Genomic DNA, 12,130 nt, shown 5'->3' on the forward strand with positions numbered 1-12,130 from the left:
AGACTACAATGGGCTGAAGGGCGTGTTGCACAACTGCTCCCACACATCACCCCTGCCCTTTCACCCCACCAGCCTGCCAAAAGGGAAAACACAGCCAAACTTGGAAATGACCAGACGGGTCTCTTAATAATTTAAAATGGAACTCCAAATGCAGAATCATAGAGTCCCTACAGTGTCGAAGCAGGCCACTCAGCCCATCAAGTCTGCACTGACCCTCCAAAAAGCATCCCAACCCCTCCCTCTAACTCTGCATTTTCTGTAGCTAATCCACCTAGAACACTATGGGCAGTTTAGCATGACCAATCCACCTAGCCTGCACATTTTTGGACTGTGGGAGGAAACCAGAGCACCTGGAGGAAACCCACGCAGACACAGGGAGAATGTGCAAACTCCACACAGACAGTCACCCGAAGGTGGAATCGGACCCCAGGTCCCTGGTGCTGTGAGGCAGCGGCACTGGCCACTGAGCCAACATGCTACCTGGCTTGGACCAGCCATTCCTGAGTTTTAGTCACTTTTCCTTGCATGCCTTGCCTTTCCTCCCAACTCCACTCCCATTTTCTCCCTGATTCTGTACTTTCTGAAAAACTGCTTTAAAAATATCTTTTCTGCAGAAGGGCCTAGGCCCGAAAGGTCAGCCTTCCTGCTCCTATGATGCTGCTGGGCCTGCTGCATGTCCATCCAGCTCTACACCTTGTTATCTCAGATTCTCCAGCATCTGCAGTTCCTACTATCTCTTAAAAATATCTCAAACTTTTTCCCAGTTGTGGTGAAACCTCACCCATTAAATGTTTCACACACACACACACACACACACACACACACACACACACACACACACACACACACACACACACACACACACACACACACACACACACACACACACACACAAACCCTTCCACGCTCCCCACCAGATCAGCTGAATGCCTGCAGCATTTTTAATGTTGTTTAATCAGTGTTTACTGTTGGATACAAACACAGCGACTAGCTATGGAGATAAGGGACCAAGGTCTGTGAATCCCACAGGAGCAAGTTCGGCTTTCATATCGGAAAACAATCCATTGGATGACAGGATGAGCAACAGCAGATTTTCGTGGAGAAACATTCAAAATTACTCATTTGGCAACAGTCCTGAGGCTGAACACATGCATCTTAACAAGAAAGCCAAGAGGGACTCACAAGAACAAAGGACTGGATCAATATAATGTTGTATTATTCCAGCTGCTCTATATTCTTTTCAGGCTATTGGAGACAGTTATGAGTCTCTTTATTAGATTCTTGAAAACTAGAAACTGTCTACAGGTGTTTCCTTTATCCTCTGCCTTTTTGAGTAATGTCAGACTGAAACCGAGTTCCCCCCAGAATCCCTGTCCAAACAATCAGTCTTTCAGCTGATCAGTCAGGAGGCCTCAGACCAGTGCGCTACGGCCCCGAAACTTTCTGTTGTGATCCAGCATTTGCCAAGATATACCAGGAAATATGACGTGGACAGCAGAGGTCAGGAATTCACACCAAAAACACTCCCCCCGCCATCCCTCTAGCCCCACTCATCTTACTGGTAACATGTTCACCCGCTCACACCCCCACGATTATACTGGAAAAGCAAATGAACAGAAAGGGTGTGCGACTTGGAATTATGGATTACAATGGTTAATAGGGTAAAGTATAACCAGGAAAGAGTTAGAAGTTGGAATCTAATCGAGGGGTTCAGATGGTTTATATATAGAATCACGGATACCCGGGAGTGAGTTACAGACTGGAATCTAATCGAGGGGTTCAGATGGTTTATATATAGAATAACGGATACCCGGGAGTGAGTTACAGACTGGAATCTAATCGAGGGGTTCAGATGGTTAATGTATAGAATAACGGATACCCGGGAGTGAGTTACAGACTAGAATCTAATCGAGGGGCTCAGATGGTTAATGTATAGAATAACGGATACCCGGGAGTGAGTTACAGACTGGAATCTAATCGAGGGGTTCAGATGGTTTATGTATAGAATAACGGATACCCGGGAGTGAGTTACAGACTGGAATCTAATCGAGGGGTTCAGATGGTTTATATATAGAATCACGGATACCCGGGAGTGAGTTACAGACTGGAATCTAATCGAGGGCTCAGATGGTTAATGTATAGAATAACGGATACCCGGGAGTGAGTTACAGACTGGAATCTAATCGAGGGTCTCGGATGGTTTATGTATAGAATAACGGATACCCGGGAGTGAGTCACAGACTGGAATCTAATCGAGGGGCTCAGATGGGTTACATATAGGATAACGGATACCCGGGAGTGAGTTACAGACTAGAATCCAATCGAGGGGCTCAGATGGTTTACGTATTTAATAACGGATACCCGGGAGGGAGTTGCAGACTGGAATCTAATCGAGGGGCTCAGATGGTTTACGTATTTAATAACGGATACCCGGGAGTGAGTTACAGACTAGAATCCAATCGAGGGGCTCAGATGGTTTACGTATTTAATAACGGATACCCGGGAGGGAGTTGCAGACTGGAATCTAATCGAGGGGTTCAGATGGGTTACATATAGAATAACGGATACTCGGGAGGGAGTTACAGACTAGAATCCAATCGAGGGGCTCAGATGGTTTACGTATTTAATAACGGATACCCGGGAGGGAGTTGCAGACTGGAATCTAATCATGGGGCTCAGATGGTTTATATATAGAATAACGGATACCCGGGAGTGAGTTACAGACTGTAACTCTATGGGGTTAGGTTTATTTTATCTAAATTAAATGTCAGTGCTACTAAAGCATGTTTCAGAGGTTTTCCGCTGGCCAGAACAGAAAGGACACATTCACTGTATGATAGTAAGCTGGAGTCGAAGCATGCAATGTGTCAATATTATTCCCTGAGTACCTAATTATTCACAGTGAAACTGTCAGCCAAAGAGACTTTGTTAGCTATGCACTCCTGAACGCTAACACTTCTGATGGAGGGATAATGGGAACTGCAGATGCTGGAGAATCCAAGATGACAAAGTGTGAAGCTGGATGAACACAGCAGGCCAAGCAGCATCTCAGGAGCATAAAACCTGATGTTTTGGGCCTAGACCCTTCATCAGAGAGTGGGATGGGTAGAGGGAACTGGAATAAATAGGGAGAGAGGGGAATGCGGACCAAAGATGGAGAGAAAAGAAGATAGGTGGAGAGGAAAGTATAGGTGGGGAGGTAGAGAGGGGATAGGTCAGTCCAGGGAAGACAGACAGGTCAAGGAGGCGGGATGAGGTGGTAGGTAGGAAATGGAGGTGCGGCTTGAGGTGGGAGGAAGGGATGGGTGAGAGGAAGAACAGGTTAGGGAAGCAGAGACAGGCTGGGCTGGTTTTGGGATGCAGTGGGGGGAGGGGAAGAACTGGGCTGGTTTTGGGATGCAGTGGGGGAGGGGAAGAACTGGGCTGGTTTTGGGATGCGGTGGGGGAAGGGGAGATTTTGAAGCTGCTGAAGTCCACATCGAAACCATTGGGCTGCAGGGTTCCCAAGCAGAATATGGGTTGCTGTTCCTGCAACCTTCGGGTGGCATCATTGTGGCACTGCAGGAGGCGCATGATGGACATGTTGTTCTGGATGTGAGATCTCGATCTGATTCACATCCAGAACCCCAACCTGAGCTACAAATCTTCTCAAAACTCGCAACGACATGTTGTCTGAGGAATGGGAGGGGGAGTTGAAATGGTTCGCGACTGGGAGGTGCAGTTGTTTGCTGCGAACTGAGCGGACGTGTTCTGCAAAGCGGTCCCCAAGCCTCCGCTTGGTTTCCCCAATGTAGAGGTAGCCACATTGGGTACAATGGATACAATATACCACATTGTCAGATGTGCAGGTGAACATCTGCTTGATATGGAAAATCATCTTGGGGACTGGGATAGGGGTGAGGGAGGAGGTGTGGGGGCAAGTGTAGCACTTCCTGTGGTTGCAGGGGAAGGTGCCGGGTGTGGTGGAGTTGGAGGGGAGTGTGGAACAGACAAGGGAGTTGCGGAGAGAGTGGTCCCTCCGGAAGGCAGACAAGAGTGGGGATGGAAAAATGTCTTGGGTGGTGGGGTCGGATTGTAGATGGCAGAAGTGTCGGAGGATGATCCGGAGGTTGGTGGGGTGGTATGTGAGAACGAGGGGTATTCTCTGGGGGCGGGGGCGGGGTGCGAGGGATGTGTTGCGGGAGACGCGGTCAAGGGCGTTCTTGACCACTGCGGGGGGAAAGTTGCGGTCCTGGAAGAACATGGACATCTGGGATGTGCAGGATTGGAATACCTCATCCTGGGAGCAGATGCGGCGGAAGCGGAGGAATTGGCAATAGGGGATGGAATTTTTGCAAGAGTGTGGGTGGGCGGAGGTGTATTCTAGGTAGCTGTGGGAGTCAGTGGGCTTGAAATGGACATCAGTTTCTAGCTGGTTGCCTGAGATGGAGACTGAGAGGTCCAGGAAGGTGAGGGATGTATTGGAGATGGTCCAGGTGAACCTGAGGTTGGGGTGGAAGGTGTTGGTAAAGTGGATGAACTGTTTGAGCTCCTCTGGGGAGCAAGAGGCAGCGCTGACAGGTGTCTAGGGACTGGACGTCCATGGTGAAAATAAGGTGTTGGGGGCCGGCGAATTGGAAGTCCTGGATGAGGTGGAGGGCGTGGGTGGTGTCACAGACGTAGGTGGGGAGTTCCTGGACCAAAGGGGAGAAAATGGAGTCCAGATAGGTGGAGATGAGTTCGGTGGGTTGTAATAGGCTGACACAATGGGTTGACCAGGGCAGGCAGGTTTGTGGATTTTGAGAAGGAGATAGAAACGGGCCATGTGGAATTGAGGAACAATAAGGTTGGAGGCTGTGGGTGGGAGGTCACCTGACGTGATGAGGTCATGAGTGGTGTTGGAGATGATGGTTTGGTGCTCGGGGTGGGGTCATGATCGAGGCGGCGGTAGGAGGAGGTGTCGGAGAGTTGGCGTTTGGCCTCGGCGATGTAGAGGTCAGTGCGCCATACTACCACTGCGCCACCCTTGTCTGCGGGTTTGATGGTGAGGTTGGGGTTGGAGCGGAGGGAGCGGAGGGCTGCTCGTTCTGCGGGGGAGAGGTTGGAATGGGTGAGAGGGGTGGAGAGGTTTTGGCGGTTGATGTCTCGATGGCAGCTGGGGATGAAGAGGTCAAGAGAGGGGAGGAGGCCTGGGGGTGGTGTCCAGGAGGAGGACTTGTGTTGGAGGTGGGTGAAGGGGTCAGTGGAGGGAGGGTTAGTCTCCCGGTTAAAGTAGTAAGCGTGGAGGCGAAGGCAGCGGAAAAATTTCTCGATGTCCAAACGTGACTGTTATTCGTTGATGTGTGGGTGGAGGGGGACACAGGTGAGCCCCTTGCTTAGGACTGACCGTTCGTCCTCAGTCAGTGGGAGGTCTGGGGGGATGGTGAAGATGTGGCAGGGCTCAGTGTGGCTGTCTACTCTGGGGATGCTGGCTGTGGAGGCTGTGGGTGGGGTTCCATCAGCTGTGGGCGGGGTTCCGTCGGCGTCGGCTGTGGGCAGGGTTCCGTCAGTTGTGGGCGTGGTTCTGTCGGCTGTGGGCGGGGTTCCGTTGGCGTCGGCTGTGGGCGGAGTGGAGTGGGCGGCAGCAGCAGCGGTGAGGGTGATTTGTGTGGTGTTGGTTCTGGAAGAAGGGGGCGGTGAGTGCAGCAGTGGTCGCGTACACAGTCGGGGAAGTGGTGTGCCCGGCAGGGGCGGATGTGACGTCAGACAACATGTCCATCATGGGCCTCCTGCACTGCCACAATGATGCTACCCGAAGGTTGCAGGAACAGCAACTCATATTCCGCTTGGGAACCCTGCAGCCCAATGGTATCAACGTGGACTTCAGCAGCTTCAAAATCTCCCCTTCCCCCACCGCATCCCAAAACCAGCCCAGTTCTTCCCCTCCCCCACTGCATCCCAAAACCAGCCCAGTTCTTCCCCTCCCCCCACTGCATCCCAAAACCAGCCCAGCCTGTCTCTGCTTCCCTAACTTGTTCTTCCTCTCACCCATCCCTTCCTCCCACCTCAAGCCGCACCTCCATTTCCTACCTACCACCTCATTCCGCCTCCTTGACCTGTCTGTCTTCCCTGGACTGACCTATCCCCTCCCTACCTCCCCACCTATACTCTCCTCTCCACCTATCTTCTTTTCTCTCCATCTTCAGTCCGCCTCCCCATCTCTCCCTATTTATTCCAGTTCCCTCTCCCCATCCCCCTCTCTAATGAAGGGTCTAGGCCCGAAATGTCAGCTTTTTGTGCTCCTGAGATGCTGTTTGGCCTGCTGTGTTCTTCCAGCTCCACACTGTTATCTTCGACACTTCTGATGGATATGGCCAACAAAGGACATGGAGCAAATGTGGAAACTGGGTTCAACCATGATGTCGGGGCAAGATGAAATGTTGATTCCTAATGTCGCTACATTTTTCACGTCCGGAATTGCAACAAAGTCAACAATAATGTAGGAAATTGAGAGCCAATGTCAACAAGTAGGGAGAGGAACGATGACACAGTGGAACACTTTTCTGTAATCCAGATTTAAAACTCCTCCTGGGACTTTGGGGGAAGAAAAGAACAGAGGAAGCCAGCCTTCAAAGAGGTTGCTCTGGTGATAAAGACAAACTTTACTTGGCTGCCTTCAAAGTGTAATTTTCTAGCTGTGATTTAGCCCATAGGCTGTCAGAGACTGATAAAGCAGTTCGTAAGAATACTCATTAATTAATCTTACAGCCCTCTCTCGACTCAAAGAACGCCCAGGGTACTCAACCGCAGCTCTGACCGAAAGCAAATGGATAGATGCAAGGCCAGCAGGAGAAATTGAAATGGATATGATGTTTAGTGTGTTACGTTAAGATCCTATCTGGGAAATCAAAGTGTTGTTTGGGAGTGGAGCATGGGTTCACCTTTTTCTCAGACTTTAACCAGGCCTTGTCAAAAAAAGGTTCTGTTCAAAGCTGAACGGTTCCAACTGAACTTTGTCCAACTCTTGAGACTATCTTTTTGCAAATGCTTACATCGTCTTTGACGACCTCAGGATATCCTCATGTCCTTTACAACCTGCACCATGTTTGCAAACCGTAATCACTGGCAAAAAGCAGCAGCCAATTCGCGCACAGCTCCTACAGACCAGGGTGTGATAATGACCAGGCAATGTGTTCCTCAGAACTCAACATTAGCCGAGGCACCAGGGCGACTTCCTGGCTCTTCTTTGAAACGTTAATGTGGGAGATTTCACCTCCTGAGAAGGCAGGCTGAATTGTTTAAGCCTCTGACTGTGCCTTGCACCCCCCCCCCCCCCCCCCCCCCCAATATCTCTCATTCTGCTTGAGTCCTGTGAAGTGCCCTTGTGCATCTTGGAGGCTGAGGGTCAACTTGAAAGAGGTTTATAAAATCATGAGGAGCATAGATAAGATGAATGGCAGGTATCTTATACCAGGGAGGGGTAAGTTCAAGACTGGGGGGCATGGTTTTAAGGTGAGATGATAAAGGGCAAGAGGGGCAATTTTGTTTTGCGCAGAGAGTGGTTCGTGTGCAGAATAAACTTCCAGAGGAAATGCTGGTACAGTGACCTTTAAAAGACATTTGGGTGAGTGCATGAATGTCCAGAGGGAGATGGGCCAAGCCCAGGTAGGTGGGACTCATTTAGTTTGGGAACATGCTCAGCATGGACTGGTTGGCCATCGGGTTCTGTTTCTATGCTGTATGGCTCCTCGACTGCACTGAGGAGCATTGGCTTCAGGTCACTCAGCTGGTTTTGTGCTGTTCCTTGGTCTCAGTGAGAATTTAATGCGTCTCCCTCATCAGTTGGTATGAAGACGCTGGTGTACCTGATGGTAATCTCCACATGCCTACGTCTAGTAGATTAGATTAGATTATTTTTCTTCATTGGCATGCCTACTCGAGTACAGGAATACAGGAGTGCAGCAAAAGAAAACCACTCCTCCGCGCTATCTTAAAATCCAAAGGATTAAAAAGACAGGCGAAATAAAAGAACCAGAGCTCAAGAAAATGATAAATATAAAAGCATCCAGATCTTAAAGACTTTATCCACAAGAAGAAGAAGAAAAAAGTCCAGACTTTCCAGTCCTGCAGCCAGCCACGAGGTGAGACCTGCTCACATCTGACCGAGATAACAAAGTGTGGGGCTGGATGAACACAGCAGGCCAAGCAGCATCTCGGGAGCACAAAAGCTGATGTTTCGGGCCTAGACCCTTCATCAGAGGTGTCAGGCCATCGGACACGTGGATGTCTTGCAGGATAAAAACCGAAAGAACCGCGGATGGTGTAAGTCTGAAACAAAAACAGAAGTTGCGGGAAAAGCTCAGCGGGTCTCGGCGGCATCTGTAGAGAAGGAATGAGAGTTAACGTTTTGCCTCCTGTGACCCCGTCCTCGGAACCTCTGATTTCCACCCAACCGAGTTGTTCTGAAACCCCGGAGATTGACAATGTGTCGCCGGGACAGGAAATTGACAGGTTTGACAGAGCGCCTTTATAGAGGTAAAGAAGGAATTAAGGGCATAGCTGCCAACGGTGGAACTATTATACTCAGGGGTACTAAACAGACCAGAATTGGGGGATCTTGGCTAAATGTGGAGGATAATCCCTGCACTCAGAGATAATGGGAACTGCAGATGCTGGAGAATCCAAGATAACAAAGTGTGGAGCTGGATGAACACAGCAGGCCAAGCAGCATCTCAGGAGCACAAAAGCAGAGCCTTCTGATGAAGGGTCTAGGCCTGAAACGTCAGCTTTTGTGCTCCTGAGATGCTGCTTGGCCTGCTGTGTTCATCCAGCTCCACACTTTGTTATCTTGGATAATCCCTGCGCTGCCAGGTTATGGAGGAGAGAGGAAAAGATACAATCACTGCTATAGTCACTATTCAGCCACACTGTGCTCAATGGCAGGAATAGCCCAAAACATGATGTGTAATCCCCAGGAGATGTCCGAAAGGGCCAGCAGACCTCGCTGAGCTGAGGCAAGAAGTGTGTTGAGAGCTTTTTATCTCACATGTTAAAGAATGAATGAAGCACGGCGTGGCGTTGACACAACAAAGAGACAAGCTGGTTTTCATTTGAATAAATGAGCCCGAATTGTTTCTATCAAAAACAAAACACATGGTGCTTGCTATTCCAGTTTTTTAAAAAAATTAACCTCTCAAGGCAGAAGGGAAAGCAGAGAACCTGTGTGTTTGCAATGTGTTCAGAGATAATGGGAACTGCACATGCTGGAGGATCCAAGATAATAAAGCATGGGGCTGGATGAATCTTATGCTGCTCGGCCTGCTGTGTTCACCCAGCCCCACACTTTGTTTGCAATGTGTTGCTGGTTTCTGGCTATGTGTCTGTCCAGCTCCCTCATTGCCTGGCTCTCTGTGACAATCCAGTCACTTCTGATTTTCTGGGATAACAAGGTGTAGAGCTGGATGAACACAGCAGGCCAAGCAGCATCAGAGGAGCAGGAAGGCTGATGTTTCGAGCCTCGACCGTCCTTCACAGCGTAAAGTGCAAACTCTAGGCACCGGGGAGGAGTAAAACAACGAGTTTTAACCCGCAGGAAAGATGAACATTCAGCAACTGAAGCTTTAAACTTCCCCTTTCTGCCTTTTTTCTCAGTTGTGTTAGCATGCTTCTTGTACGCACCCCACCCACCCACCCCTATCTGGAGAGAGCTCGGCTGTGGAGGGAGTGGGGCTGATGCCCGAGCATGAGCCCATACGGCAGCAGAATGGGTGGCAAACCAAGGGGCAGTCAGCGGCCTGATGGTGCCGGGCCGGACTCTGCCCTCCACGGGAAGAGCGAGCCCTCATGGGGCTAGCCCTGCATGGAGCAGCTGCAGGCCCACCAGCTAAGGAAGGCCCACTTGTGTTTCAAATTTCTTCCTTAATTTTTGACTTCATACTAGGGATAGCTGCAGTGATGAGCTTGTTGACTTATTCCTTCATTTTTCAGCTCTTGTACCTCAGAATTTGTGCCTTTTTTCCCCAGGATGGCGCCGGGAATGGCGAGATCGGAAACTTTTCACCCTACTCCTGTATTCCTGTCGGCATGGCAAGAGAACCTGAATGCAAATCTAAATCTGAGCCTCTCGTCAGGATTCTCTGGCAGCGACATTGACTTTGGGCTGGCTCTGTGAAGTCGGTGGTATTAGATACCAATTCGTTTTAGATCTCTCCTCATTCTCCCTTCCAGTGACGTCATTATTGTAGCCAAAGTTGGTGTGTGTGCCAGCAGGTGTTATTTCTGAGGCGCTGTGAGATGGCGGAGTGATGCTGTGTGAGCAGTCCCGCAGCCCCAGTTGGCAGTGTGAGTTCAAATATTCCCAGGCTCACTAGGTATTGGGCTTAGTTACCGCACCGATGGGGGCTGAATCTTCCTCCGTTTTGGCAAAGTGTCGACTTTCACGGAGGGTTGTGGCAATTGTTAAAAAATGCTGCGGCGTTCCCCGCTCCAACTCCCCTCCCGGGTTAAAGATCCCAGGAGCCCACTGCTGGAAAGGTTTATATTCACACTGCTTTCCACCCTAAAGCTGCAGCCCATGTCACTGACCCGCTGACGAAGGGGAACAGCTGCTTTCTGGCCGTCCCGCCCATGCCCCTCATGATCTTACACGCCTCAGCCAGGTCCCGCACCCTCAAGCTTCTCCGCTCCAAAGAAAACAACACATGCCCTGTCGCAGCCTCTCTTCATCGGTGAAACCCTCCATCCCGGGCAACATCCTGGTGATTCTCCTCTGCACCCCCTCCAGCGTGGTCACGCCCTTTCGTGTGGTGACCAGAACAGTATTCCAGCTACGCCCACCCTGCGCTCTTAGTCTGTGCCACGGCTGATGAACGTAAGTGCCCATTATGCCTTCCAAACTACCCTACCAACCCGTCCTGCCACCTTCAGGCATCTGTGGACAGGCACCTCAAGTTCCCTCTGTTCCTCCTGGTGCCTTGCCATTGCCTCGCTCCTCCCTCGTTGTTTCTTCCGCAGGGCATCACCTCACACTTCCCAAGGTTAAATTCCATCCCCCCACCCCCCGTGCCAAAGTTGCTCATTACAAGGCCGAAACACGCTCGGTCAAACCAAATCTTCCACACGTGCCTGCTTGATTGTAGATATTCACCCTGCTAATGGCAGGAAAGGGGTAAGCGACTCCTTGCTTTGTGGCCAGGGATCAGCAGGTCATCATAGCAGGGGAAGGATGCCCTCCACCTGACCAGGCTGTACCACCAGAACCTACCAGCCCTGGGTGCTACCCTGGGTCAGCGCAGTGTCCATGGTCTAGATAAACGGCGGGGGCGGGGGGGGGGGGGGGCATTGACTGTCTCCACTTCTGCCAGGGTAAGTGCCACCACCTTCTCTCTGATACCTCGCACTCGGCTCCATCTCTGCTACTGCACCCACCTCCCACTAAGTATACTCCTAAGACCACTGGGATTCATGGTGGCCCACAGCTGCTCTACGACAAACATTCACAGGGATTAAAGACCCATTTACCTACAACATGCGGAACCAATGCGGTTTACAAAATACCATGCACTGACCGCCACAAACATTACATCGGGCAGACAGGAAGGAAACTAGCCATCAGAATACACGAACATCAGCTCGCAGCAAAACAGCACAACAAACTCTCCTGAATATCGGTACAGTCAGACAATGAAGGCCATCAGTTTCACTGGGATAATGTAACTGTAGTAGCCCAGGCCAAACATAGACACGCGCGGGAATTCCTAGAGGCATGGTTCTTCACCCATAATGCAATCAACAAACATATAGGATTGGACACCATATACAAACCCATACAGATCAAAGCCGGAAATGACACTACTCACCATAACGGACCAAACAGTATAAATTCCAAGGGGAGTAGAATAACACCGCTTCATCGGAAGCTGCGCTAGCACGGTGTCACCAAGCATGGTGTCAAAATGTCTGATCGAGAACAAGCCAGCTCCATGAGCAAGTCACCGACATCACCCACAGCCTGAGCAACAGATCTTTGATAAAACCTAGTGGTATTATCACTGGATTGTTAGCTCAGAGAGACAGATAACATTCTGGGGACCCAGGTTTGAATCCGGCCACAGCAGTTGGAGGAATTTGAATTCAATAAAAATCTGGAATTAAGAGTCTAATCATGACCATT

Source organism: Stegostoma tigrinum, chromosome 10 (assembly GCF_030684315.1).
Source record: "Stegostoma tigrinum isolate sSteTig4 chromosome 10, sSteTig4.hap1, whole genome shotgun sequence".
Lineage (NCBI taxonomy): Eukaryota > Metazoa > Chordata > Chondrichthyes > Orectolobiformes > Stegostomatidae > Stegostoma > Stegostoma tigrinum.